Source organism: Bubalus kerabau, chromosome 4, assembly GCF_029407905.1.
Source record: "Bubalus kerabau isolate K-KA32 ecotype Philippines breed swamp buffalo chromosome 4, PCC_UOA_SB_1v2, whole genome shotgun sequence".
NCBI classification, from domain to species: domain Eukaryota; kingdom Metazoa; phylum Chordata; class Mammalia; order Artiodactyla; family Bovidae; genus Bubalus; species Bubalus kerabau.
Window position 1 is genome coordinate 114,883,985 of NC_073627.1, and position 27,196 is coordinate 114,911,180.

The 27,196-nt window shown below is 42.3% G+C and overlaps 1 protein-coding gene across 1 annotated transcript in view; it reads left to right on the plus strand.

Moving 5' to 3' along the window:
• The first annotated feature begins 6,217 nt into the window (after positions 1 to 6,217).
• The window catches only part of GDA (guanine deaminase), a 248,433-nt gene continuing 227,454 nt past the window's right edge, over positions 6,218 to 27,196 (plus strand). Inside the window, exon 1 of the mRNA XM_055578307.1 lies at positions 6,218 to 7,119. The gene's annotated coding sequence lies outside the window, so the exon portion shown is untranslated. The remainder of the gene's footprint in view (positions 7,120 to 27,196) is intronic.

The following is a 27,196-nucleotide window of genomic DNA, read 5'->3' on the forward strand; positions in this document are numbered from 1 at the left end:
AATGCATCCTAACAAATCGAGGTGAGATAAGAAGAATCAATCTGTAGCAGAGACAAACAAATCTTTGCAAATTGTACTAAGCCATTCAGTGTCAAAATAAGGCATATTAGAAGGGCATTTAAGGGAAGAAAAATGTGTTGGGGAAATGAAAACCAGAGTCACTTAGCAGAATGCACAAAAACCCATTGGAAAGGGAGCCTTATCATAATAGATGGGAAATTACCATCCATTACTCAGCTATCACTTTAAAGCCGCACGCTGAATGATCTGATTTCATCTTAAGCCCTGCTAATCAAAAGCAGAGGCTGGACTGGCTGACGCCTACCTATGAAATCACTCAAGGAGAGCTGAAATCACTCAAGGAGAGCTGAAATCTTTGTTCAGCTGGGACTACATTAAATGCTGTCAGAGTTTTCCCTGATTCAGTCATTTTGAAATGCTGTGCTCTGTTTCATTATGCTCCAGTCACTTTGATGTCCTTCCATTGGAATTGGGCAGAATACATAGGGCAGATTTTTTCTTCAGATAATTTGTTTTTATCATGCCTTATAACTGGATCTGTGGACATGTTATGGCACAGTTCTGAACATTGAAGTACTGTCATTGATTCACTCATGCTAAACTGTCCCAGGTGCTGTGGGAGAATCCATGAAAGGGTAAGACAGTTTCTGCCCCAGGTAGTTTAGCATATTAAAAAGCAGAGACATTACTTTGTCAACAAAGGTCCGTCTAGTCAAGGCTATGGTTTTTCCAGTGGTCATGTATGAATGTGAGAGTTGGACTATAAAGAAAGCTGAGCACCAAAGAATTGATGCTTTTGAACTGTGGGGTTGGAGAAGACTCTTGAGAGTCCCTTGGACTGCAAGGAGGTCCAGCCAGTCCATCCTAAAGGAGATCAGTCCTAGGTGTTCATTGGAAGGACTGATGTTGAAGCTGAAACTCCAATACTTTGGCCACCTGATGCGAAGAACTAACTCATTTGAAAAGACCCTGATGCTGGGAAAGATTGAAGGAAGGAGGAGAAGGGGATGACAGAGGATGAGATGGCTGGATGGCATCACCTACTCAATGGACACGGGTTTGGGTGGACTCCGGGAGTTGGTGATGGACAGGGAGGCCTGGCATGCTGCGGTTCATGGGGTCGCAAAGAGTCGGACACGACTGAGTGACTGAACTGAACTGAACATAAAAACACAAAAGTTAAGTTTTAAAAACCACGAGATATCTTCCCTTTGTTCCCCTAGGTTACTGTATTCTGCTGCCCCTGCACCGTGACCTGGGAGCCTGACCTTAAGGGTTGTGTTCATGGATGTCCTTATCCTTGGCCTTCCACTTAGATTCCTTCCATGTGTATCCCTGAAAGAAGAGTTCAGATTATTCCCCTGATTCCCTCCCTTTGGGGTCTCCATGGGCAGGCTGAGAAAAAGCAGAGAGAGGATCTGATGATTCTCTGTGTGTAGACTTCTCTGCCTTCCAGTTCTGGAAAGACATTCTCATATCTCCTTCAGCTCTAGGGTGGTAATGATGCCATGTTGTTCCTAGCCTCAGGGCACAATCTGTGCTCTGTGGGTTCCCTATACTCAGCTCATATCCTTATAAATAGTCTTTTAAAAACTCTCTTTAAGTTATCCAATTTTAGTGAGTCATCTGTTTTGCTCTGGAATCTTGACTGACATAAACATTGCTCTCGTAAGTAGCCCTGCTGTTGCTGCTAAGTCGCTTCAGTCGTGTCCGACTCTGTGTGACCCCATAGACGGCAGCCCACCAGGCTCCGCCATCCCTGGGATTCTCCAGGCAAGAACACTGGAGTGGGTTGCCATTTCCTTTTCCAATGCATGAAAGTGAAAAGTGAAAGAAGTCGCTCAGTCGTGTCCGACTCTTTGCGACCCCATGGACTGCAGCCTATCGGGCTCCTCCATCCATGGGATTTTCCAGGTAAGAGTACTGGAGTGGGTGGCCATTGCCTTCTCCAATAAGTAGCCCTAGTGTCTAGGAAATAAACACTCAGAATGGGTTCTGGACCTGGGTTGCACATCTATTTGAAGAAATAGAGATACTGTATTTGCCAATGGCAAATGGGAAATATAATCCCATATTAAAGCAGCATCAAGATTATTCAGATTATCACTGTGTGGACATGAGATGAAGAACAGGAAGAGAACAAGGCATTGGGAGATCAAGTAGCTGTTGCATTCAGTCACTACAGTAATCAGTTCAGTTCAGTTGCTCAGTCGTGTCCAACTCTTTGTGACCCCATGGACTGCAGCATGCCAGGCTTCCTGTCCACTACCAACTCCCAGAGCTTGCTCAAATTCATGTCCATCAAGACGGTGATGCTATCCAATCATCTCATCCTCTGTCGGCCCCTTCTCCTGCCTTCAATCTTTCCCAGCATCAGGGTCTTTTCTGATGAGTCCGTTCTTAGCATCAGAAGGCCAAAGTATTGGAGCTTCAGATTCAGCCTCAGTCCTTCCAATGAATATTCAGAACTGGATGAAGCACAAACTGGAATCAAGATTGCCAGGGGAAATATCAATAACCTGAGATACACATTCCTTTCCAAGGCCCCTAAGCCTTTTATTGTGGCCTATCCATGCTTACCCTCATCTGATACTGTTCTCTTTTCTCGTGGTGTTTCAATCACACCAGCCGTTGCTATCCCCCAACCGCACTAAGTTCATTCCTCCTTTAGGATCTTTGTATTAGCTGCTCCTGTGTCTCCCCAGCTTTTGTCTACCCAGACCCCTCTTACTCTTCAGGTTTCAAATCAAATATCCCTTCTTCAGAGAGGTCTTCCCTGACCTCCTTATCTGAAGTATTCTTCCCTAGAAACGACATTTCCTCATCCTGTTTTTTTCTTTTCCTAGCTTTTTTCAAAATCTGTGATTTTCTCAGTTACTGACATTCTCATTGACTATTGTCTCCCTAGGCTCCATGAGGGCAGGCAGACAATTTGGTTCCCTAATGTACTCCAAGTCCCTCGCATAGGGTCTGCATATGGTGGGCCCTCCATAAATATGAAATGAAAAGAATGGATGAACTCAAAGACATGCCATTATCCTTTTGCAAATTAAATGGCAAAAATTATGAGGAAGATACAGCATACAATGCATGTTTTAATATAAAACATCTTTAAAGAGATTACTGTGATGGGACTTGCCTGCTGGTCCAGTGGTTAGGTCTCTGCGATTCCACTGCAGAACACAGATTTGACCCCTGATTGGGGAACTGAGTCTCGCAAGCTACATGACATGGCCAAAAAAAAAAAAAAAAAAAAAGAGAGAGAGAGATTATGCAGTAATCCCAGGGTCTATGGCAGGAAATAGTTTCCCTTAGGCCACTAGAGGAAATGGATACTTAAGCCACTGAGTCTCATTAGATTATGGACAACAATAATTCATCATGAATGTTCACCTTTTACTGTCTTGATCCACCAGGGCTCTGTTTTATATGTGCTACTGTTGCTTTACTTTTCATTACCATGAAATAGATTTAAGTAAATTGTTAATAATTTCCTGCCTTAAAAAGTAAAACAGATAGAATCCATTTTATTCATTTATTTGTGATTAGAAGTAGAAGGTTCTGGATTTTGTAGGCAGAGGCACAAGAATCTTAAAGAGTTTTTGAAAAAACTCTAAAAATATTTTTTAAACTTAGTAAAGAGTTTTTTAACTGGATGCATTTTCAGAGGTCACCTGGTTTAACCTATTTTCCTGGAAGACTTAATAGTAATGTGGAAAGACACTGGTTTATAGACTGACACTTAAGAGCCTGTGTGACCTTCAACTGGACTATTTAATCTCATGGAGCCCACTTGCTTCAACTGTAGAGAAGAATCTAATTTAGAGACTGTTAGTGGTTAAATGTGGAGAAGGCAATGGCACCCCACTCCAGTACTCTTGCCTGGAAAATCCCATGGACAGAGGAGCCTGATAGGCTGTAGTCCATGGGGTCTGGAAGAATCGGACACGACTGAGCGACTTCACTTTCACTTTTCACTTTCATGCATTGGAAAAGGAAATGGCAACCCAGTCCAGTGTTCTTGCCTGGAGAATCCCAGGGATGGGGGATCCTGGTAGGCTGCCATCTCTGGGGTAGCACAGAGTCGGACATGACTGAAGCGACTTAGCAGCAGCAGCAGTGGTGAAATGAGACAACTTACAAAGTGCCTAGCACATCGAAGGGCCCTAATAAGTGCTAACTATCAACAGTATTTACAGATGAGAAAACTAAGAAATGGAAAGCTGTGAACTAAAATATAACTGTTATATTAATATCAAATCTGATATCATAGAAGAGTGTTCCCCAGCTGGGTTTTCTCACACATGCTCTCCATAGGGTCACCTGGGAAGATTCAGAAAATCCTGATGTTGAGGCTCCACCCTACATCAGTGAGGTCAGAATCTCTGGAATTGGAACCCCAGGGTCAGTATCTTTTAAAAGCTCCACAGATCATTCCAACATGTGGCCATGTTTGTTGCATTTATTAAAAGCACAAATTTCTGGGCTTGATACCAAGTACGCTATATTAGTTTGTGAGGGCTGCCATGACAAATACCACAAGTGGGTGACTTAAGCAAGAGAAATTTCTCACAGTTCTGGAGCTGGAAGTCCCAAATCAAAGTGTGGGGTCAGTTGGGCTGGTTTCTTCTGAGGCTCTGAGGGAAGAACCTATCTCAAGCCTCTCTCCTTGGATTGTTTTTTTTTTTTTTTTAAGTTTATTTTTTTGGTTGCAGCAAGTGGGATCTAGTTCCCTGATCAGGGATAGAACCCAGGTCCCCTGCATTGGGAGTGAGGAGTCTTAGCCACTGGACTGCCAGGGAAGTCCCCTCCTTGGCTTGCTGATGGCTATTGTCTCTCTGTCTTTGCATCATCTTCCCTCCATGGGAGTCTCTGTGTCCTTCTTTTCCCCTTTTACAAGGGACACCAGTTATATTGGATTAGGGCTCACCTTAGTGACCTTATTTTAACTTGATTACCTTTGTAAAGACTATCTTCAAATACAGTCACCTTCTGAGGGACTTAGGGATTAGAATGTCAACATATGAATTTTAGGGGCACAGTTCAATCCATAACATTCCCTAAATCAGAATCTCCAGAGAAAAGGCCTGAAAAACCTAACATTTAGCAAGCACAGCAGAAAGGTCTGGGAACACGGTCTAAGGCAGAAATAAAAATGAAAAGAACAGCAAAGGCCAGACAGGCCAAGGACTGGTGGAAACTTCAGCTCCTGTAGAGCAGAAAACTGAGATGCTGCAGTGTGGTCATTCAGGAATGAGGGACCCAAGGTGCTTGTCCTTACTGTTTTTTTCCCCAAGATGTTGAAAATTTGGATTTTTCTCTAAGTTTTCAGTAAGTGTTCTGCAGACCAAACAAAATATATCTGTAAGCCTGATTCAGCTGATATTTTACGTAGCTTTGGGTTAGAAAAACATTGAGTTTTTACACTGGGCTCAAAAACCATTGCTGGCTACTGCTCAGTGGCTGGAAAAGGAGGGGAGAGGAGGGCAGGTATCATGGGGAGAAGCAAGAAAGAGAAGACTTAGTTTGGCCCAGGTAGTCCACCATGACTGCTGCAGGTGAATCTCTTAATTAATTAATTCAGCTGTTCAGTTGCCTTTGGAGAGTTTTTAGGGTGCTTTACGTCATGACTGAGCTTCAAGTCTCTCCTGGAGGACTGCTTTTTTCTTTGGCCTGCTATGGGTTTCTCTACTTTTATTACTCTAAGAACTCCCACTGTTTTAGTCTGATGGCTTGTGTCCCCTTTTTGCTGTTGCTTCTGGAGCTATTAGGAATTCATTCTTTTAAAAATATTTTTTTTTCTGTCATTACAATGGGATTTAAACCAACGGTGAGTGAGTACATGTTCTCATTCCATCATTTTTGAAAAAAATATGAACTACAAAGACAAGTGTAATAAATCCCAGAGCCATTTAATACATAAAATGTTTCCAGGCTACACCCATGTTTCCCTTCCTTGAGAAGGATCCACTATTCTGAATTCATGTTCTGTCATTCCCACGCACTTCTTTATAATTTTCCCATATGTCTATGTATTCCTAAGCTATACACATGTGCACACATGTGTTTGCATACTTTATATACATATACATGTATGTGCATATCTTTTTGCCTGGTTTTATACTTTATAGAAATGGTATAATATTGCACACTTTTTTTTTTTTTTGGCTGTGCCAGGTAGCTTGTGTGGTCTTATTTCCCCAATCAAGGACTGAACCCAGGCCCTCGGCAGTGGAAGCACAGAGTCCTAACCACTGGACTGCTGGGCAATTCTCACATCTTTTTATAATCTATTGTTTTTACTCTGGTTTGTTCCTTTTCACTGCTCTCAAGAGTATTTCATTTTATAAGATTTCCACAGTATAGTACTTGAAAACTTTTCAACCTGGGGAACTTCTTCAACGTGGTATTTTTTGGCTTGAATTCTATTTTGCATTACTATAGCTACAAAAGCTTTTATTTTGGTTAGTGCTATATATTTCAGTTCTTTTACTACTAGTTTTTCCAGTTTGACAATCTCAGTCTTTTAACTGGTAAATTGAGTTAATTTTTTGTGTGTGACTCCTGATGTACCTAGATTTATTTCTGAGTTATCTTTTGCTGTCTCATCCTGCTGTTTCCCATATTCCCTCCTTTTTTGTACTACTGCTTTTCTTTCTGACCCTTTAGAGCTGGAACCCAACAAGGGTCTTCCTGCCCAGTGTGGTTCGAGCCAGTAGAATGATACCAAGTTTGGTTCAGAAGCAAGGGAAAGTTTTATTCCTCTGTCAAAGAATGGACACACGTTAGAGTACTTGCTCTCCTGAGTAGCTGTGGGTGGGGCTACTTTATAGGGTTTTTGTCGTTCGGAGGGGGGTGGGGGGGAGGGGGTGGAATTTTGGCAGATTGGGTGCAGCTGTGCTGCTCAGGCTCCAGCTCCAGGCCCAGCGTCTCTGCACACAGCCCATTGCTGCCATCTTGGATTGAGGCCTCCTGCTCCCCTACGAGGAAGCATAGACCCAGCCATTTCTCACTGGGAGTGTTGGTTGCAGGGCTTCTGGACGCAGCATCCTACAAGCAAGTGAATGCTAAGCACAAAGGAAAAGAAAAAAAAAAAAGGTTAGACTTTACTTTATTATCCAGAATGGGCTTTGTTGGTGATACTTCCTTCAGAATTTATTTTCACTTTGACTTTGTTTCTTCTGTTTTGAATTTTATGCACTCATTTCTTTTTCTTTAGTGAATAACTTTACTTATTTTGTCAACCAGTCAGAAATGCATAAAAAATACTGTAATATCTTGCTACAGAAACTGTGGTCCGTGAAGCAATAGCTTTGGTATCACTTGAGTGCCTGTTAGAAATGCAGACTCTTAGGCCTAGCCCAGAACTGCTGAGTCAGAATCTGCATGTGAACAAGGCCCCAGTTGATTGTGAGAAGCACTAGTTTAGTGAGAAAACATCTTTTATGTTTAACAAATACTAACCTTTTGCCATAATTGCTTCATATATTTATTTTTTCTTTACATATTTAAAAGTAAATTGCAGAAAGGAAAAGACTTGCTTTTTAAATAGTTCAATGGGGGTCTCTTAAAAATAAGAGCCATTTGTACATGTTTACAATGTTATCATCAAAACTTAATGATATTAACTATAATTCTCTAATATGACTTAGTACTAAATTTGTGTTCAGATTTCTCCAGCTATTTCCAAAGAGCTTTTGCAGTTACTTAGTGTGTACTAGGTGGAGAAGGCAATGGCACCCCACTCCAGTACTCTTGCCTGGAAAATCCCATGGACGGATAAGCCTGGTAGGCTGCAGTCAATGGGGTCGCTAAGAGTCGGGCACGACTGAGCGACTTCACTTTCACTTTTCACTTTCATGCGTTGGAGAAGGAAATGGCAACCCACTCCAGCGTTCTTGCCTGGAGAATCCCAGGGATGGGGGAGCCTGGTGGTCTGCCATCTACGGGATTGCACAGAATCGGACACAACTGAAGCGACTTAGTAGCAGCAGCAGTGTGTACTAGGATCAAATCTTGGTCTCTCTGTAGCTTTTGGTCATTATGGTTTGTGTCTCTTAAGTGTGTCTGAATCTAGACTACTCCTCTTCTCCCTCCCACACTTACCTTTTCTTTTTATGACATTGTCTAGTTAAAGACAGGTCAGTTGTCTTGTAGAATGTCTCCAGTTCTGGGTTTGACTGCTTCCTTGTAGTCATGTTTAACTTGTTCTTCTAGTCCCTGTATTTCTTGTAAATTACAAGTAAGAGCCAAAGGCTTGATTAGATTCAGGTTAAGCATTTTTGGCAAGACTATACATCACAGACAGTAAATATTGTTTACTTCCCGTTGCATCATGTCAAGTTGCACATAATGTCTCATTCCATTAAAATACTGATGAGAATATTTATCATTCGGTTCAGATGGGGTAAGCCTAATGCCTTCAACATAGTGTTTGGTTTTTCCTCTTGTGACTCACAAATGACCCATGAAATATTACTTTGCAAATACTTCATTCTCTATCGATTTTTTAATGTTGTTTCACTGTTCATTGGTAATCTTTGCTGGATCCTTTTCTTTTTTTTTTTTTTTTAGTTAGGGGCTGCAAAATGGTCACTTTCTAATTTTTTACTTCTTTTATATTTACTAGCTGAAATTCTTTGATAAGGAAGAGGTTTCTTTTTAGCTAGGGCTATTGGGTTACTCAAGTGCAGTTCTTTTTTTTTTTTTTTTTAATTTTAATTGCAGGCTAATTACTTTACAATATTGTAGTGGTTTTTGCCATACATTCACATGAATCAGCCATGGGTGTACATGTGTTCCCCATCCTGAACCCCTCTCCCTCCTCCCTCCCCATCCCATCCCTCAGGGTCATCCCAGTGCACCAGCCCTGAGCACCCTGTGTCATGCATCGACCCTGGACTGGCAATCTATTTCACATATAATAATATACATGTTTCAATGCTATTCTCTCAAATCATCCCACCCTCACCTTCTCCCACAGAGTCTAAAAGTCTGTTCTTTACATCTGTGTCTCTTTTGCTGTCTCACATACAGGGTCATAGTTACTATCTTTCTAAATTCCATATATATGCGTTAATATACTGTATTGGTGTTTTCCTTTCTGACTTACTTCAGTCTGTATAATAGGCTCCAGTTTCATCCACCTCATTAGAATTGATTCAAATGCATTCTTTTTAATAGCTGAGTAATATTCCATCGTGTATATGTACCACAGCTTTCTTATCCATTTGTCTGCTGATGGACATCTAGGTTGCTTCCATGTCCTGGGTGTTGTAAACAGTGCTGCGATGAATTAAGTGCAGTTCTTACTTCAAAGATTGTATAAAGTTTTAATTATTAACTGTTAATCCTTATAATCTTAATATGCATATTTAACAAAATCTAAGTTAATCCATGTCCCCCTCCAATTTAAGGATCTTGGCATTTTTCTTACACATTATTTTGTCAGGGTTTTAATTCTATCTTCTTTTATTTCCATCCCCCCACCCCCATATTAGACTTTATTATTACTGACTTATATAGTCAATCTCTATGTGTTTATATTTAGCAGGATCCTAGCCCGTTTCTTTTTTTTAAATTTTAATATTTTTAATGTAAGAACAATTGCTTTACAGTATTGCATTGGTTTCTACCAAACATCAACATGAATCAGCCATAGGTTTACCCATGTCCCCTCCCACTTGTACATCCCTCCCACATCCCTCCCCTTAGCCTGTTTATCCTCTCCTTTCTATCTTCAGGAATGTCTTAATGTTTCTCTAGTCTTTTGGTGGTAAGCAATCCAAATCTTTTCTAAAAAGGAAAAGAGATTTACTGAATATGTGGTTCTAGGTTGACTATTGCTGTCCTTAGTCCCCTTGGTCCATTCTGAATTGCTGGTCACCACTCTGCCTCTCAGTTCTGTGACTTCCTTTGGTGGGGTCCCTGTTTTTTGTATTCCATACTGCCTTCCTTTGTTATTATAACTCCTTTAATGAAACACATATTATAGTAGTTTCTTAAGAAAGGACACTTGAGCTAAATTTTTGGTGCTTGTATGAAAGTGTCTTTATCTTCACACTTGGCTTCCCTGGTAGCTCAGTTGGAAAGAATCTGCCTGCAGTGCAGGAGACCTGGGTTTGATCCCTGAGTCAGGAAGATCCCCTGGAGAGGGAAATGGCAAACCAGTCCAGTATTCTTGCCTGGAAAATCCCATGGACAGAGGAGCCTGGCCGGCAATAGTCCACTGGATCCCAAGAGTTGGACACAACTTAGTGACTAAACAACGCCCATCACCACCACAAAATTTGGCTGGCATTGTTTGTTAAATATTTGAAAGTAATTTTCCTAATACCTTTGGTGTTGCTTTTCAGAATCAAATATCGTTTTGATTCCCCATCCTTTGTTTGTGACTTGTTTTTTCCTGTTCTACTTCCTATATTATGCCTGTTTCCTCTGGGTTCCCATTTCTGTTTTGATTTAGGCCTCTATTTTTCCTTTTCCAGTCCTGTGGCCACTGCTGAGTTTTCCAAATTTGCTGGCATATTGAGTGCAGCACTTTCACAGCATCATCTTTTAGGATTTGAAAAATAGCTTTTAGGATTTGAACTAGCTGGAAAAGGTCAGTTTTCATTCCAGTCCCAAAGAAAGGCAGTGCCAAAGAATGCTCAAACTACTGCACAACCACACTCATCTCACATGCTAGTAAAGTAATGCTCAAAAATTCTCCAAGCCAGGCTTCAACAGTACCTGAACCATGAACTTCCAGATGTTCAAGCTGGATTTAGAAAAGGCAGAGGAACCAGAAATCAAATTGCCAACTTCCGCTGGATCATCAAAAAAGCAAGACAGCTCCAGAAAAACATCTACTTTTGCTTTATTGACTATGTGAAAGCCTTTGACTGTGTGGACCACAGCAAACTCTGGAAAATTCTACAAGAGATGGGAATACCATACCGCTTGACCTGCCTCTTGAGATATCAGTATGCAGGTCAGGAAACAACAGTTAGAACTGGACATGGAACAACAGACTGGTTCCAAATTGGGACAGGAGTACATCAAGGCTGTATATTGTCACCCTGCTTATTTAACCTATATGCAGAGTACATCATGAGAAATGCTGGGTTGGATGAAGCACAAGCTGAAATCAAGATTGCCAGGAGAAATACCAATAGCCTCAGATATGTAGATGACACTACCCTTATGGCAGAAAGTGAAAAGGAACTAAAGAGCCTCTTGATGAAAGTGAAAAGAGGAGACTGAAAAGTTTGGCTTGAGGCTCAACATTCAGAAAACTAAGATCATGGCATCTGGTCCCATCACTTCATGGCAAATAGATAGGGAAATAGTGGAAACAGTGACAGATTTTATTTTGGGGGGGTCCCAAAATCACTGCAGATGGTGACTGCAGCCGTGAAATTAAAAGATGCTTGCTCCTTGGAAGAAAATTTATAACCAACCTAGACAGCACATTAAAAAGCAGAGACATTACTTTGCCAACAAATGTCTGTCTAGTCAAAGCTAGGAGAAGGCAATGGCACCCCACTCCAGTACTCTTGCCTGGAAAATTCCAAGGACGGAGGAGCCTGGTGGGCTGCAGTCCATGGGGTTGCTAAGAGTCAGATATGACTGAGCAACTTCACTTTCACTTTTCAGAAGGCAATGGCACCCCACTCCAGTACTCTTGCCTGGAGAATCCCAGGGACGGGGGAGCCTGGTGGGCTGCCGTCTATGGTGTCGCACAGAGTTGGACATGACTGAAGTGACTTAGAAGCAGTCAAAGCTATGTTTTTTCCAGCAGTCATGTATGGATGTAAGAGTGGACTATAAAATAAAGCTGAATGCCAAAGAATTGATGCTTTTGATCTGTGGTATTGGAGAAGACTCTTGAGAGTCCCTTGGACTGCAAGAAGATCCAACCAGTCCATCCTCAAGGAAAGCAGTCCTGAATATTCATTGGAAGGACTGATGCTGAAGCTGAAACTCCAATACTTTGGCCACCTGATGCGAAGAACCGATTCATTCTAAAAGACCTTGATGCTGGGAAGTATTGAAGGCGGGAGGAGAAGTGGACAACAGAGGATGAGATGGTTGGATGGCATCACCAACTCAATGGACATGAGTTTGAGTAAACTCCAGGAGTTGGCGATGGACAGGGAAACCTGGTGTGCTGCAGTCCATTGGGTCGCAGAGTCAGACACGACTGAACAACTGAACTGAACTGTTTATTTTTTTATTTAGTTAGATTTGGATGCACTGGGTCTTCATTGCTGCTCATGGGCTTTCTCTAGTTGTGGGGAGTGGGGGCTACTTTTTGATGTGGAGCACAGGCTCTAGGGGTGTGAGTTTCAGTAGTTGTGGCTCACAGGCTTTATTGCTCTGAGGCATGTGGAATCTTCCCATACCAGGGATCAATCTGTGTCCCCTGCATTGGCAGGTGGATTCTTTATCTACTGTGCCTCAGGGGAAGTCCTCTAATTCTTGATTATTGTCTTTCTTTTAACTTGGGAGGAGAAAAGTCCAAGCAATCTTGATTTTTTAATAAGGTGACTATGCTTTCTGGGGTGAGTGTAAATTTAAGCATATTTTTGTGGGAGGCTTTTGATACTATTGATTGTAAGGAGATATATTTCTTTGTCATAAGTCTTGGAGGAGCCAACATTTTGCCCATACATACTTTCAGGCAAGCACTAGACTATGAATTAGGAGGCCTGAGTTATAATTTTTGGTTCTTGCTGGGTGATCATTAGGGTATCACTTACCTCCTCTGAACTTCAGTTTGCTTATGTATAAAATTATGTTCATTTTTCTTACTCTGCCATTATGGAGATCAAACGTGATATACCAATTGTCTTCACTCATAAATCATTAGTCAAAAATTTCTTACATTCCACAGAGATCTGCAAGCATAATACTTGCTCCTCAAGATTACTTGTGGCTGAGGGTTGGCAAACAGCTGCCGCATTTTAATATCTTGTGATTTCTTTATGTTTTTATGACCTGGTCTAGGAATGAAGGAATTGTTTCAGTTGTTTGAATCTGGATGAGAATCCTGAAGCTATAATCTATTTTATTAAGGCTTTGCACTTTTTTTTTAAAACCTGGCTTCATGAAGTTGATGTCAGAAACTTGACATCAGAAATGTGACGTTGGTCCATTAATCACCTTGGGTGGATGAGACAGGCGGCCACTGCAAGTATAAAGAAAATACTAACCTAAGAGTGACTAAGGCTAAAAGTAATCCCCTTCAGAACTAGGTTAAGCAGTTTTATTTAGGGCTTAGGTAGTGAATCAGCCTGCGGAAGCTTGGACTTCCGGGGTGAGGGACTTGCAAAGTGTTTTGGGAAAGTGTGTATGTGTAGCTTGGTTGGAAGAGTGATTCATCTTTTTAAAAGACTCTCTCTGCATCTCTCTCTCTCTTGTGCTCTGTCCTCTTATTTTCTCTTGCTCTCACACTCTCTAAGACTCTCTTTTGCTCTTTATCTTAGACCTGCTTGGACTCTAGTTTCTTCCTGGCATGTCCTTTAAAGATCTAGAGCAAGGGTTTTGCCTGAGACTTGACGGGTCTGGGGAAGGAGAGGACTGGTCCACCCAGGACCACCACCAGGGGAGCTGGACCTGCATCCCTTCTAGCACTCTTCTATCCATTACTTTGAAAGTGAAAGTTGCTCAGTCATGTCTCACTCTTTGTGACTCCATGGACTGCATAGTCCATGGAATTCTCCAGGCCAAAATACTGGAGTGGGTAGCCATTCCTTTCGCCAAGGGATCTTCCCAACCCAGGGATCGAACCCAGGTCTCCTGCATTGCAGGCGTTTTCTTTACCAGCTGAACCACAAGGGAAGCCCATTTATTACTTTATCTTGTTCTTTATTTGGAACTTAGTGATAACCACAGAGAAATGTTACTGTGTCTCTAGATGCTGCAGTCATCCCTTGTCATTCTTTAATTCCTCCTACTCCTGCTTTAGTCTATGTTTTGAAGCCTACTAGGCTTTTGGAAATATTTGCATGCAAGAAAACAGGTAGTTTTACTGGTCCTCTATCTGTAAGAGGCACATAACCACACACACACAAAATGGATAAGATGGGAAATAAAAGTGGTGTAAGTTTAATTTTTGTTCTCAAGTAGATAATAGATGGCATTAAAGGGTAAATAGTCACTGATGAACTTCAAGGAAGAAATTTTTATGCATGTTTTTCTTCAAAAACAACCCACAGTCGTGACAAGCCATGGCAACTGAAATACATACTGTTAATTAAGCACAGGTTTCCAAGATAATGATCCAGAAAGAGTACAGAGAGATGGAAGAATAAATCTGTATGTTTATTGAGGTTGTATACGATCTGGAAAGCTGTAGCAATGTGAAAAATGATAAATGATTCCAAGTACATTTGGATAAATACAGCTGGTTAAGAGCAACATCAGAAAGGAAGGTTGTGCTTCTTTCTATGGGTGGAGAGATGTTATAAGCCATAACTCAGTTCACTTCTGACATTGATTAGGTGCATACCAGGACAGAGCTCAGCTCTAGAAACTGGAGGGAGCTACAAAATAAATGACACTGTTAAGGAAAAAAATAAAAATAAATGGACAGGGACGCCTGTCATGCTGCAGCCCATGGGGTAGCAGAGTCAGACTCCACTGAGTGAACTGAAGGAAATAAAGACTTCCTGCTGTTTTATATGTGTCACATTTGATCAGATTAAGGAATTTCTTATTTTATATTATGTTATTTTCTCACTGGTTTTGTTCCTGCTAAGGCTGTGGGGTGAAACAGCTTACTGTCTCTACATGGCATGTGCCTCTGCCCTGAGAAAAGGGGCTGGAGAGACGCCAGATCTGTTGGAAAGCTGGAACTCCGAGGGCACACAGAACTCAAAGCCACAAAATATAAGCCACATTATCTGGCTGGGTTTAGTTCTGGGTTTTTCTGGGGTTTTTGGTTTGGTGTTTATTTTCCTCCTGGGTTTTTAGCATGGTCTCTTTTCAAAGGTCTGTCCTTGCTTCACCTGTGCTTCAGAAAACACAGAAAAGGGTCTTTGATCCTCGTGAGCAGTCGTGGAAAGCACACTTTCCAAAGTGTGGTCTCCGGACCAGCAGCATCAGCATCTACCTGGGAACTCATCAGTAATGCACATTCAGAGGTGCCATCCAGACCTTTTGGATCAGGAACTCTGGGGGTTCCTGATGTGATGTGATGTGTGTCTTAAGCCTTCCAGTGGATTCTGAGGCTGGATCCCTGAGAACTGAAGGAGAGCAGCGCCCTCTGGAGGTCATATATTAGAGCAACTATGTGTGTGCTGTGCTGTGCTGTGCTTCTCAGTGGTGTCGGACTCTTTGTGACCCGATGAACTGTAACCAGCCAGATTCCTCTCTCCATAGGGATTCTCCAGGCAAGAATACTGGAGTGGGTTGCCATTTCTTCCTCCAGGGGATCTTCCCAACTCAGGGATTGAACCTAGGTCTCCCACATTGCAGGTGATTTCTTTACTATCTGGGCCACCTGGGAAGCAATTATGGGAAAAACTAAATCCAGGGGAAAGTGTGGGGAAAGTCCAAGTTCCCAAGTCCAGCTGTCCCTCCCCACACAAAGAGATTTCTACCACAGTCAGCTTTGGAGGCTCTGAAAGAAAGTGAAAGTGAAGTCGCTCAGTTCTGTCCTACTCTTTGCGACCCCATGGATTGCAGCCTTAGAGGCTCCTCTGTCCATGGGATTTTCGAGGCCATTGGAGGCTCTGGGATGATATAATTGATGAGTATTGCTGTTCTCTTTTGTAATAGTCCAGGCTCTGAAGATGGTTGAATTCTAAAATGAGTATTTACTGTTCTATTTACTTTTTCCAGTTCTGGTCTTCATTTCACTCCTCTATTCAGAAACTTTCAGTGCTTCTCCATTAATTAAACACTGCCCTCTGCCAGGTCTTCAGTGTTTTGCAGCAGGTCTTGTTTCCTCCCTCATGTCTTTCCTACATGAAAAAGTTTTCTTTCCTATCTTCTGTGCTCTTGTAGTTCTGGCAATGTCAGCAGTTTGTAACTGTCCCCGCTACAGGCTGAGCTTCTTGAGGCCAGGGACCATATTCAATTCCTTTTTATCCCCAGCATTTAGCCCAGTGCCTGGTTCACAGTAGGTGATTGGAAAATGGTTTCAAAATGAATAAATGGAATAATGTAACTCAAGGTCTAGTTATTTAGGTTGCTGTCCCTGAAGCTTCCTGTCTTCTTCCTGCAGTTGCTTTCTATGTGAAAGCCCTCCCAGCTGCATCTCTACCTTTGCAAAATTCCACCCATCCTTTAAGATTCATTCACAGTGAGTGCTCAGTGAGCATGAGAGAGTGAACTGTGGACCTCTCTTGATGGAATGTTCACTTGATCAGGCAGGGTCATCAGCTGGCAAGTTTACTAAATCACCCTTAAGTCACTAAGTTCCCAAGGCAAGTGCATCCACAATAAAAATAGCACAAATTACAATGATAACATTAATCTATAACATTCTTGGGTTATATTAATTGAGTTCTTATCATGTGCCAAAACTTGCAGGAAGCCTTTTATATATGTTATTAAATTTTCAAATTAGCCTATGAAGAAAATATTATTATCTGTAAAACAATAAATGAGGAGAAAGAGGCCCAAAGGGACTAAATAATTTGCCCAAAGTCATATAGCTAGAAATGTCAAAGCCAACATTAAGATCTGAGTTTGGTCAACCCCAAAGTCATCAGTCTTCATCTGGAACTAAATAGATCACTGACAAAGTATATGGATGTTAGAGATGTTGGTGGTATGGAATCGTGAATACAAAAAGATCATTAAAAACCTGAACTCACGAACCAGTCAATGAATAAATTGATATTTATTGAGCACCAACTGTGGGATGGGCCTTTTTCTAGGAGCAAGAGGATACAGAGGGTGAATAAGTCAGCCAAGATCCCTGCTCTCAGGGAATTTACTTTCCAGTGGGAGGCCCTCTTGGAAGAGATGACATTCAATCAAATTCTGGATGAGTAGGAGTAGCCTATCTGGGAAGACTCTGCTCCAGCCAAAAAGAAGGAAATGCAAAAGCCCCAAGATTAAGGAAACTGGTGGAAGAACCAGCAACCACAAACAGCTGAGGGGAACTGATTGAACTTTCTGGGCACACATGCTGTAAGGGTAGGAACCAGACCCAGGTTGTGAGTAGCCCAGAATGCGAAGTTAGTAAGCACAGGGAGCCAGTTACCCTACCTGGGAAGGAAGACTGAAGAGGGTCTTTTGTAGTTCTGAATCTTTTCTGTCTTTCCATCTGTGCCACTCACACTATTCACAGTACCTGAAAATGAATCAAATTATGTGTGACTTTGAGGCAAAGGCAAGCATCATCATTAAATAGAATCAACACCAATTTAAAAAAGCCCAGTGAAGTACATGACATATTCTAGGAAGAATTTTCATTTTAGAGGCATCATACTGACTGGGTTCTGCACATCAGACATCTCCCTACTTTGTTGTCATTTAAGAAGAATTGAGCTGCATTTTCACTAATGTTCCAGTGGCAGGATCTGGTTCCCAAGGTCTATAGAGATACATTCAGAATCAGAAGGGAGGCCCAAATGAGAGCAAATCTTTTGATAAAGACACACAATTTAAAAGCAATAATAAAACAGACTAAAATTCCATCTGCTCTTTATTATTACTATGCCTTGACAGTTACATACGAGGTTGGTGATGAAGGACATCTTTTGGGGATGAACAGTTCCCCCCTCCCCTCCACCACATGTTTCCAATTCCAAATCCAGTTTATGGTCCATTTTTGCTCCTTCTTTGGCCCCACACTTGATGACTTTCTTTTCCCCTGCGTCTTGTTATAGGTGCTGTGAGAAGCTTCCTCTCTTTTTTAGGGGGGCTCAATGGCACCCCACTCCAGTACTCTTGCCTGGACAATCCCATGGATGGAGGAGCCTGGTAGGCTGCAGTCCATGGGGTCGCGAAGAGTCGGACACGACTGAGCGACTTCACTTTCACTTTTCTCTTTCATGCATTGGAGAAGGAAATGGCAACCCACTCCAGTGTTCTTGCCTGGAGAATCCCAGGGACGGGGGAGCCTGGTGGGCTGCCGTCTATGGGGTCACACAGAGTCGGACACGACTGAAGTGATGTAGCATAGCACAGCACAGCACTTCTCTCTTCAGGAGGACTTCCCCACATTGTGCTGTTTATCTGCTTTTGTCTAAAGTGACCCTCTAGCCAGTCATTTTTTTTCATGTTTTCTCAATGACAGTCTGACCCATTCAATACTTATTGTCTTTCATATCTCTCAAGAGGCAGGCATATGGTAGCTTTGTTTTTTGGCCAAGAGAATTACATAGTCATGTAGGTATATAAATTCTTCAGCTCTTACTTCACTGAATATTTTTACATATTGCTTATTAGTCTTAAATTTGTTTCTTATGATTGTTCTCTAGCTGTCAAGTCTTAACAAATATATTATTAAATGAAAGTGTGTATGTATATGTTTGATGTTGAAGGGACTATTTATAATGACTATTGTATGCTTACGTTGGATTTTTACCATATCATTTAATAACCATGAAATTTGTACAGAAACAACTATGAAATCTACAGTTTAGTGCCAAGATAATTAACATTTTAGACAATAAGGTTAAGATATAATAGACCTATTGAAATCTTAGTTAAATTGGTATCTGTATTTAACCTTGCTAAAAACTCACTGAAAATTTCTATTGCCTTTTATTTTAGGGCTTTCTAGTCTTATGAAAAGAACTGATACAGAGCTTTAAAATGGTCTATTTCATTGAATCTGTGCAGTCAACAGGTAGTATTAACATGAGTTCAGTTCAGTTCAGTCGCTCAGTCGTGTCCAACTCTGCAACTCCATGAACCGCAGCACACCAGGCCTCCCTGTCCATCACCATTAACATGAATAAATTGTATGAAAACCCCAAAATTTTATGAATATTTTCTATTAGCTTATGATTATGAGGGTCTTTTGGGGTAAAGAAAGAATTTATGTCTACAAGACTCAGAATCCATGAGGTTATACTTTTCTATAGATTATTAATTTAGTTAATACTAAGAGGTAAAGCACCCCTCACCCAAGTGCAGCCTGGAAGTGAGGAGAGTTAGTGGCCCCAGGATCAGTCCTCAGCTGATGGGGGATGGGAACCAGTGAATAAATGCTACAGCCTTCCACCCTTCAGGTGGAAAGTTCTACCTTTCAGGAGGTACCCAAAGAATCAAGATAGGACCATCCTCGACAGTGAACACTTATGTTGGCTTTTCTTTCTGTCTTGATTTATTATTAATACGTTCACCACTCCTTTCCTCCTGGTTTTTAGGCTCATTTCACAAATAAACGACCTGCATTCAAGTCCTAGTCTCAAGTTGTTCTTTAGGGAGAATCTGAACTAAGATATTTGTACCAGAAATAGCCCTAGAAAACAGACCCTGGAAATGTCTTCCCAGTGGTTGGCTAGTGGTAAATGGGTGATGTTGTCCTTCGCGTGCGGTAGCATCACAGTTGCTAAGGCTCCCAGTGTGGTGGTTGGGTAAGGTATAAGTGAATGGGGCGTCATTGAGTAGTTCAGAAGCTCAGCACCTGAGTGGTATGGGCAGTAGCTATTATAAAGATGATGGAGTTGGCTGGATGTCTGCCTCAGAATCTTTGAAGGGAAAGAACAAATCCAGGTCAGCCAACTGTCAAGGAAAGCTGTAAGAGCCAGAAGTCTTGCTTGGCAGCATATAAAGAGTCTTGTCTCTTGCAGCTGTAGGGCAGCCTGCACTAAAAATTAGGCCCAAGATTTAAATAAGGTGGCAGGACTGCAAAGAATACTTGTGCACAGCTTCCACCACTCTCGTGTGCTAAAGTCTGGGCTCTAGGATAAAGACATTTGCAAGAATGTGTCTAAGAACCTTAAATCCCTCCCTGTCTTCCTCTGAACCCACTGGGCTGGCAGAAGCAACCGTCTTCTCTTGCCTGGAGACCATGCAGAGACTTCCCCTGAAGTCTCTGTGTTGCAGGATGATATTTGTTCTCAAGCTCTGATGCTCACATCCTCATTCAGGCCAATAATTAGGGTTAGGTTTCAGCAGAACCCCAAGAGAGAAGGTTTAAAACTTATTGTGGTAGAAATAGGTATTCAACCAAATAATTGTGGAGAGTGGCTAGTATGTACTGCGTAGAACCAGAGGAGCATGTGTAGGAGTGGATTTTAACAGTATCAGGATGGGTGAAGTGCTGGAGGAACAGAATATAGATGGGGGAGAATGAAATGACACTGGAGCACTCTCCATAACTTGGGATTAAATGTCCTGGCAAAGAAATGTGCAACTGGTCCCAATATGCTACTGGGAAGGGAAGATGGAACATGACAGTGACCTTCAGCAAATAAGGGGGAGATGCTAGAACTGATGTGGGCACATATGGAGGAAGGAATTGGGTCAGAGACATGGGCTTGCAGGATGGACTTATTACATAAGACCAGAGAAGCCGCCTGCTGATTAGATCCTCAAAGAGGGCCCAGAAAGTACTGCTTTTATAAAAGTGATAAAGAATATACTAGTAAGGGGCTGGATGAAGCACAAGCCTGGAATTCCACAATCTAGAATCAAGATTTCCAGGAGAAATATCAATAACCTCAGATATGCAGATGACACCACCCTTATGGCAGAAAGTGAAGAGAAACTAAAAAGCCTCTTGATGAAAGTGAAAGAGGAGAGTGAAAAAGTTGGCTTAAGACTCAACATTCAAAAAACTAGGATCATGGCATCTGGTCCCATCACTTCATGGCAAATAGATGGGGAAACAATGGAAACAGTGACAGACTTTTTTTCTCGGGCTCCAAAATCACTGCAGATGGTGACTGCCACCATGAAATTAAGAGACACTTGCTCATTGGAAGAAAAGCTATGACCAACCTAGACAGCATTAAAAAGCAGAGACATTACTTTACCAAGAAGGGTCCATCTAGTCAAAGCTATGGTTTTTCCAGTAGTCATGTATGGATGTGAGAGTTGGACCATAAAGAAAGCTGAGCACCAAAGAATTGATGCTTTTGAACTGTAGTGTTGGAGAAGATTCTTGAGAGTCCCTTGGACTGCAAGGAGATCCAACCAGTCCATCCTAAAGGAGATCAGTCCTGAATATTCATTGGAAGGGCTGATGCTGAAGCTCCAATACTTTGGCCACCTGATGCAAAGAACTGACTCATTGGAAAAGACCCTGATGCTGGGAAAGATTGAAGGCAGGGGGAGAAGGGGACGACAGAGGATGAGATGGTTGGATGGCATCACCAACTCAGTGGACATGAATTTGAGCAAGCTCCGGGAGTTGGTGATGGACAGGGAAGCCTGGAGTACTGCAGTCCATGGGGTTGTAAAGAGTCAGACATGACTGAGAAACTGAACTGACTGAGTAAGGGGTACTAAAATCACTAGAAGTTCAGAGGTGGCATCCTGGTAGGCAGGGATTAACAATTGTAGGTGCTTTTGTAAAATTAATCTACCTAGAGTCAATGGGAACAGTAAGATTTCAGGGTAACAGAGGTCAGTGGCAGCACGTTAGCATCAGATGCAAAATATATATAATTATCAGAATTAACAGTAAGGGTGGGTATCAGGCAGAGCACCCTGACCTGCAGTGATCTGTGGTGATGGTTGATATACTGTGCTGTTTTTAGGGCAGAGACAGTGGGTTGCCAACTGGGGAGATGCTTGACTTGTATAACTAGAAAAAGATTAAGAATTGGTGAGCAAAAGACTGATGTCACTTCTTCATTATAAATAATCTCTCTCCCAGTTTTTGTATTTGAATGATTCCCAGACCCAAAGCCCATTACTTCAGGGGGAGGGGAGTGGTACCTGGAGGTAGCTCTCCAGCAAGTATATACAATACACATTCCTTCAGTTCTTGCCCCAATATAAGTATATACTGAGAGAATTTGTATATGAGTCCTGTCCATGTAGATACAGGGACTGAGCTCAGAATTATAAAGGCTCCCAATTGTATTCCTATTCAACTCAACTGCTGCTGCTAAGTCACTTCAGTTGTGTCTGACTCTGTGCGGCCCCATAGACGGCAGCCCACCAGGCTCCCCGGTCTCTGGGATTCTCCAGGCAAGAACACTGGACTGGGTTGCCATTTCCTTCTCCGATGCATGAAAGTGAAAAGTGAAAGTGAAGTCACTCAGTCGTGTCCGACTCTTAGCGACCCCATAGACTGCAGCCTACCAGGTTCCTCTGTCCATGGGATTTTCCAGGCAAGAGTACTGGAGTGGGGTGCCATCGCCTTCTCCGGTCAACTTAACTGCAGACTCCTGCAAAAACCAGATGGATTGTTACGATAAATATGGACTATATAGACTTAAACAAAGGTCCCTCCAATTATAGCTGCTGTACTGTGTATGGCATCTTTATTACAGATCTGCCACTTGGTTTATGGCTATTGGTCTGAGGCATTTTCTTTCAATTCTTTCAATCACCTTCCATGTTTTCCACATTGTCACAATGTGGAAAAAACAGTGATACACATTCATTGACTTAGACCAAAGATATATTAACTCTCCTGATCTGTGACACAAAATAATCTTCATAAACCTTAATCATCTTGATATTTTTAGCATAATGCACTGGTCCATTATATCATTAATATAATGTTAATTGGAGCTGGTGAACAGCAAATAGCAAATATTATGGATGCTTTAGACATATCTGGTCCAAAGGATGAAAGATAAATTGAAAATGATTCGGGGGCCTGCTGTATTGGTGACGTTATTAGGGGTCCAGTTGTCTGGGGTATGTTGGGATATCCCTTTAAAGAGAAAACCAAATTATAGCACATTATGCCCTCAGTCACTAAGAAAGAGGCTCAGTGCTTGTGGGGCCTCTTTATATTTTGAACATAGCCAGTTTTGAGTGGAGACCATAGCAAGAAAGGACTTTATCACAGGTTAGGGTTGCATTGCAGTTGTGCTAAATGATCCAGCAGACCAATGGTGTTAGATATACCCATGGATACTATAAAGGATACTGTTTAGTCTCTGACAAGCTCCGATAGGAGAACCACAGGACAGACCTATACGTTCTGGACATCATTATGCCTTCTGTGGCAGATATCCACTGACCATAGTAAAACAAGCTCCACGAGGGCTACTGTGATATTGGAGAGATGAGGCAATCTGACCATAGGATGCCAAGTGACTATAAGAATGAATTTGCCCACCATGGGCTGGGTGATATCAGTACCAATGAATCATAAGGTGCTATCACAATCCACTGCATGATGAAAAATTGCTCATGAGGATCAGGCCCAAGCAGATCTCGAGGGTGTGTCACCTTGGTGGCATAGAATCTCTTCTTCAGTTTATGCGTGTGGTGTCACGGCAGCTTCCAGATGATCCAGTGGTGGAAGAGGACATTTCTCAGGTCTGGTTCATACGTGGGTTGAATCAGTATTTTGGGAGAAGAAGGAAGTGAACAGTTGTCACATTATAGTCATTCAATATTGATCTTCAAGGACCGAGTGACGGGAATCCTCCTAATGGTTGGGATACTTGATTGATTTGTATGGGAAGAGAAATGGCCAGAGATATGGATACATATCTGCCTGCAATGCAGGAGACCCTGGTTCAGTTCCTGGATAGGGAAGTTTCCCTGGAGAAGGGATTGGCTACCCACTGCTGGATTCTTGGGCTTCTCTGCTGGCTCAGATGGTAAAGAATCTCCCTGTAATGCAGGAGAGCTGGATTCGATCCCTGGGTTGGGACGATCCCTTGGAGGAGGGCATGGCAACCTACTGCAGTATTGTGGCCTGGAGAATCCCCATGGACAGAGGAACCTGGCAGGCTACCGTCCATGGGGTCTCAAAGAGTCAGACACAACTGCGTGACTAAGGACAGCACATCATGGATGTATATAGGCTCCTTGCTGCTGCTGCTGCTGCTAAGTCGCTTCAGTCGTGTCCAACTCTGTGCGACCCCATGGACGGCAGCCCACCAGGCTCCCCCATCCCTGGGATTCTCCAGGCAAGAACACTGGAGTGGGTTGCCATTTCCTCCTCCAATGCATGAAAGTGAAAAGTGAAAGTGAAGTCTCTCAGTCATGTCCAACTCTTAGCAACCCCATGGACTGCAGCCTACCAGGCTCCTCTGTCCATGGGACTCTCCAGGCAAGAGTACTGGAGTAGGGTGCCATTGCCTTCTCCAGGCTCCTTGGTAGGGAGCAAATAATTTGGTTAGTTGGTCATGAGCATGAAACTAGCAAGACTGGAAGATTGGAGATATGTAGGTGAACCTATAAGAGCGGACACAAGGGGATCTGTTCCAGGGGAGATGCTCAATAACCAGGTGGACAGGATAACTTACTCAGTGAATATCAGCCCATCTCCCTGGGCACCTAATGCTTGAGCAGTAGGTCCATATATGGAGTGGCTGTACTAATATTAATGGAGCCTCTGTATTTTTCCAACAGAATGAATTGCCTCTCACCAAGGCTGACCTACTGGTTACTGACCCACTGCCAATGCTGAATTTCTCATGTGTTAATACTAAGAAATGACATTGAACCCTCAGTGGGGTATGATACCTGAAGGATATCAACCAGCTTCTCAGGGGCAGGTTAATGACACCGGAGTTCTTCCACCTTGGAGGTGTCAACTCAGACCATATTATTTCAATCCATATCTGGGACTTCATTCTGCTTAAGGAGAGATACAATTGTTTTATTAAAAGCATAAAGAGAATCCATAAATATCTTTGAGGTATTTCTGGTTTAAGCATAGTTACTGACAAACCATTTGGCCTAATTTCCCTGGATTCCCCCTTTAGTGGACATGAGGTGGGACAGTGAGTGAGCTGTTACCATTCTCCAGGGGAAAGCCTTTAAAAAAAGATTTCAAATGGCTTCTTCATAAATAAAAATCCCAATCCCACCTTCTCCCTTAGGTTCTCCTGCATATCTAAGCTTCTTCTAAATTTCTAGCACTCATTACATGGGTATAATAAGAGTTTGTCTAGTCTTTAGAAAGGATTCTAGCATTAATTAAAGCAGCCAATGGCTGGGCACTTCCTGCCTGCTAGCCACTAGACTGGGTGTTTTGCATGAAGTATTTTACTGTCTTTCAGAACAATTGTACAGGGCAGATATTATAATGATGACGTTGTTTATGAGGGCACCATGGATTAGAGAAGTCAAATCACTTGCCTATAGCTATGCAAGTTGGTCAGTTGTGAAGCTAGGACAGAACCTGGTTGTGGTCCTCAGCGATGCATATAGGATTCTCACTTGAGTTTTGAATTTCAGAATTATATAACCCAGTGGGTCAGTTGAATTCACTACCTCCCAAGAATTACTCTCTCTCTTTTTTTTCTCCCTATGTTTTATACCCTTTCCCCTTCTGTCAGGTTTCAAACCACCTCCACAAGCACAGTTATAAATTGTGGTTAGTTAATTTGCCATAAAGACCAGTTGGCATACATTTTGATAACTCGATGATTTTGCCTTGCATCACTTGGTGCAGGGTACTGGGACCCAAAAAGATAATAAATAGAGCAACCTGGCTTAATGGATACAGGCAAGACACTTCAGGTAGTCCACAAGGAGTGACTTCAGAGTGCAGTTACCACTATTAGCCACCAGATGGCAGAGATACTCAGGGAAGCGCAGCATGGAGGCTACAGGTGAGCTGGCGGATGGCTGACTCGGGGCTTCCCACAGGCTTGAGAGTTGAAAGCGGAAGGGTTTGTTAACACCGTTCTAAGCAGAGAGGGTCAGTTGTTTAGGCACATATAATTAAGAAAGGTTTAAAATAGAATTCACTGATGAGTTTCAAAGAGGCTCACTTTGGATCTGATGGAAAATTAATGCCAGAAAAATGAAATCTAGAAGACTGTGTGTGCGCACGCATGTGAGAGTGTGTGTGTGTGTGTGTGTGTGTGAGAGAGAGACAGAGAGAGAGATTCGGAGGTGTGGCTCACTGGAAAGCATATTTTCAAAGAAACAGCATCAAAACACAAGATCAACAGTTGAACTAGAGAACAGGGTGAATACAATTATCAGGTAGGATTCAGTCAAAATGATGAGTATTTTAGTATGAATTATGTAATGTGGATTCTGCTGCAATGAGGTTCTAGAAGAGGGTTCTTAATTTTTTTTTAATGAGATGGGCCTCTTTGACAGTCTGGTGAAATGTATAAGTCCTATGGTAGATAATATTTAGCAAAAATGGCCTCAGCCATATTTCAGATCTCTTTTTCCAGAAGCTTAGTTCTTCCCCATCAGGAAGCAGAGCCTATGTGCTCCTCCCATAAACCTGGGTGGATCTTCATGACTGCCTCAACTAATAGAGGACAGTAGAAGTGACTCTTGTGACTTTTGGAGTTAAGTAACAAAAGGTGTTACAACTTTCTGCTGGCTACCTCTGTCTTGGGTTTCCAAGCTGATGTGTGAGGAGTCAGGCTACCTTGAAGCTGCCATATTAAGAGAGACCATGTGGAAAGACTCGTTGTTTTGTCTTGGGAATGGTGGATTATGCTGCTGCTGCCCCGTCGCTTCAGTCGTGTCCAACTCTGTATGACCCCATAGATGGCAGCCCACCAGGCTCCCCCATCCCTGGGATTCTCCAGGCAAGAACACTGGAGTGGGTTGCCATTTCCTTCTCCAAAGCAGGAAAGTGAAAAGTGAAAGTCAAGTCACTCAGTTGTGTCCCACTCTTCGAGATCCCATGGACTACAGCCTACCAGGCTCCTCCATCCATGGGATTTTCCAGGAAAGAGTACTGGAGTGGGTTGCCATTGCCTTCTCCGTAGATTATGCTATGAGACTGACATTCTCTTTGTCAGTAGTTTATTTAACACAGGTTTGTTGCAGGAATTTCACAAGCCACTAGCATATAGGGTAATGTCTCTTAATGAGCCCATAAAGAAATAACATACTCCAAGCCAATGACAGATTAATCACACTATTGTTCTGGACAAGGGGAGAAGGTACACATACAGTCCAAATTAAGTTGAGATGTACCTTCATACAAATTTTGTTTCTCAGGAGAGAAAGCTTAACCAGTGGGAGCTGACTTTCAGATTCGAGACAGTCTAGGCTGCTCACAGGGTAATCCCTCCAGGGACCATTGCCTGCCTTGTGCTTCTGTGAACAAGTGCTCAAGATGGGAAAAGATGTCCCTTCTTTTCCTAAGGCTGCTGTACGG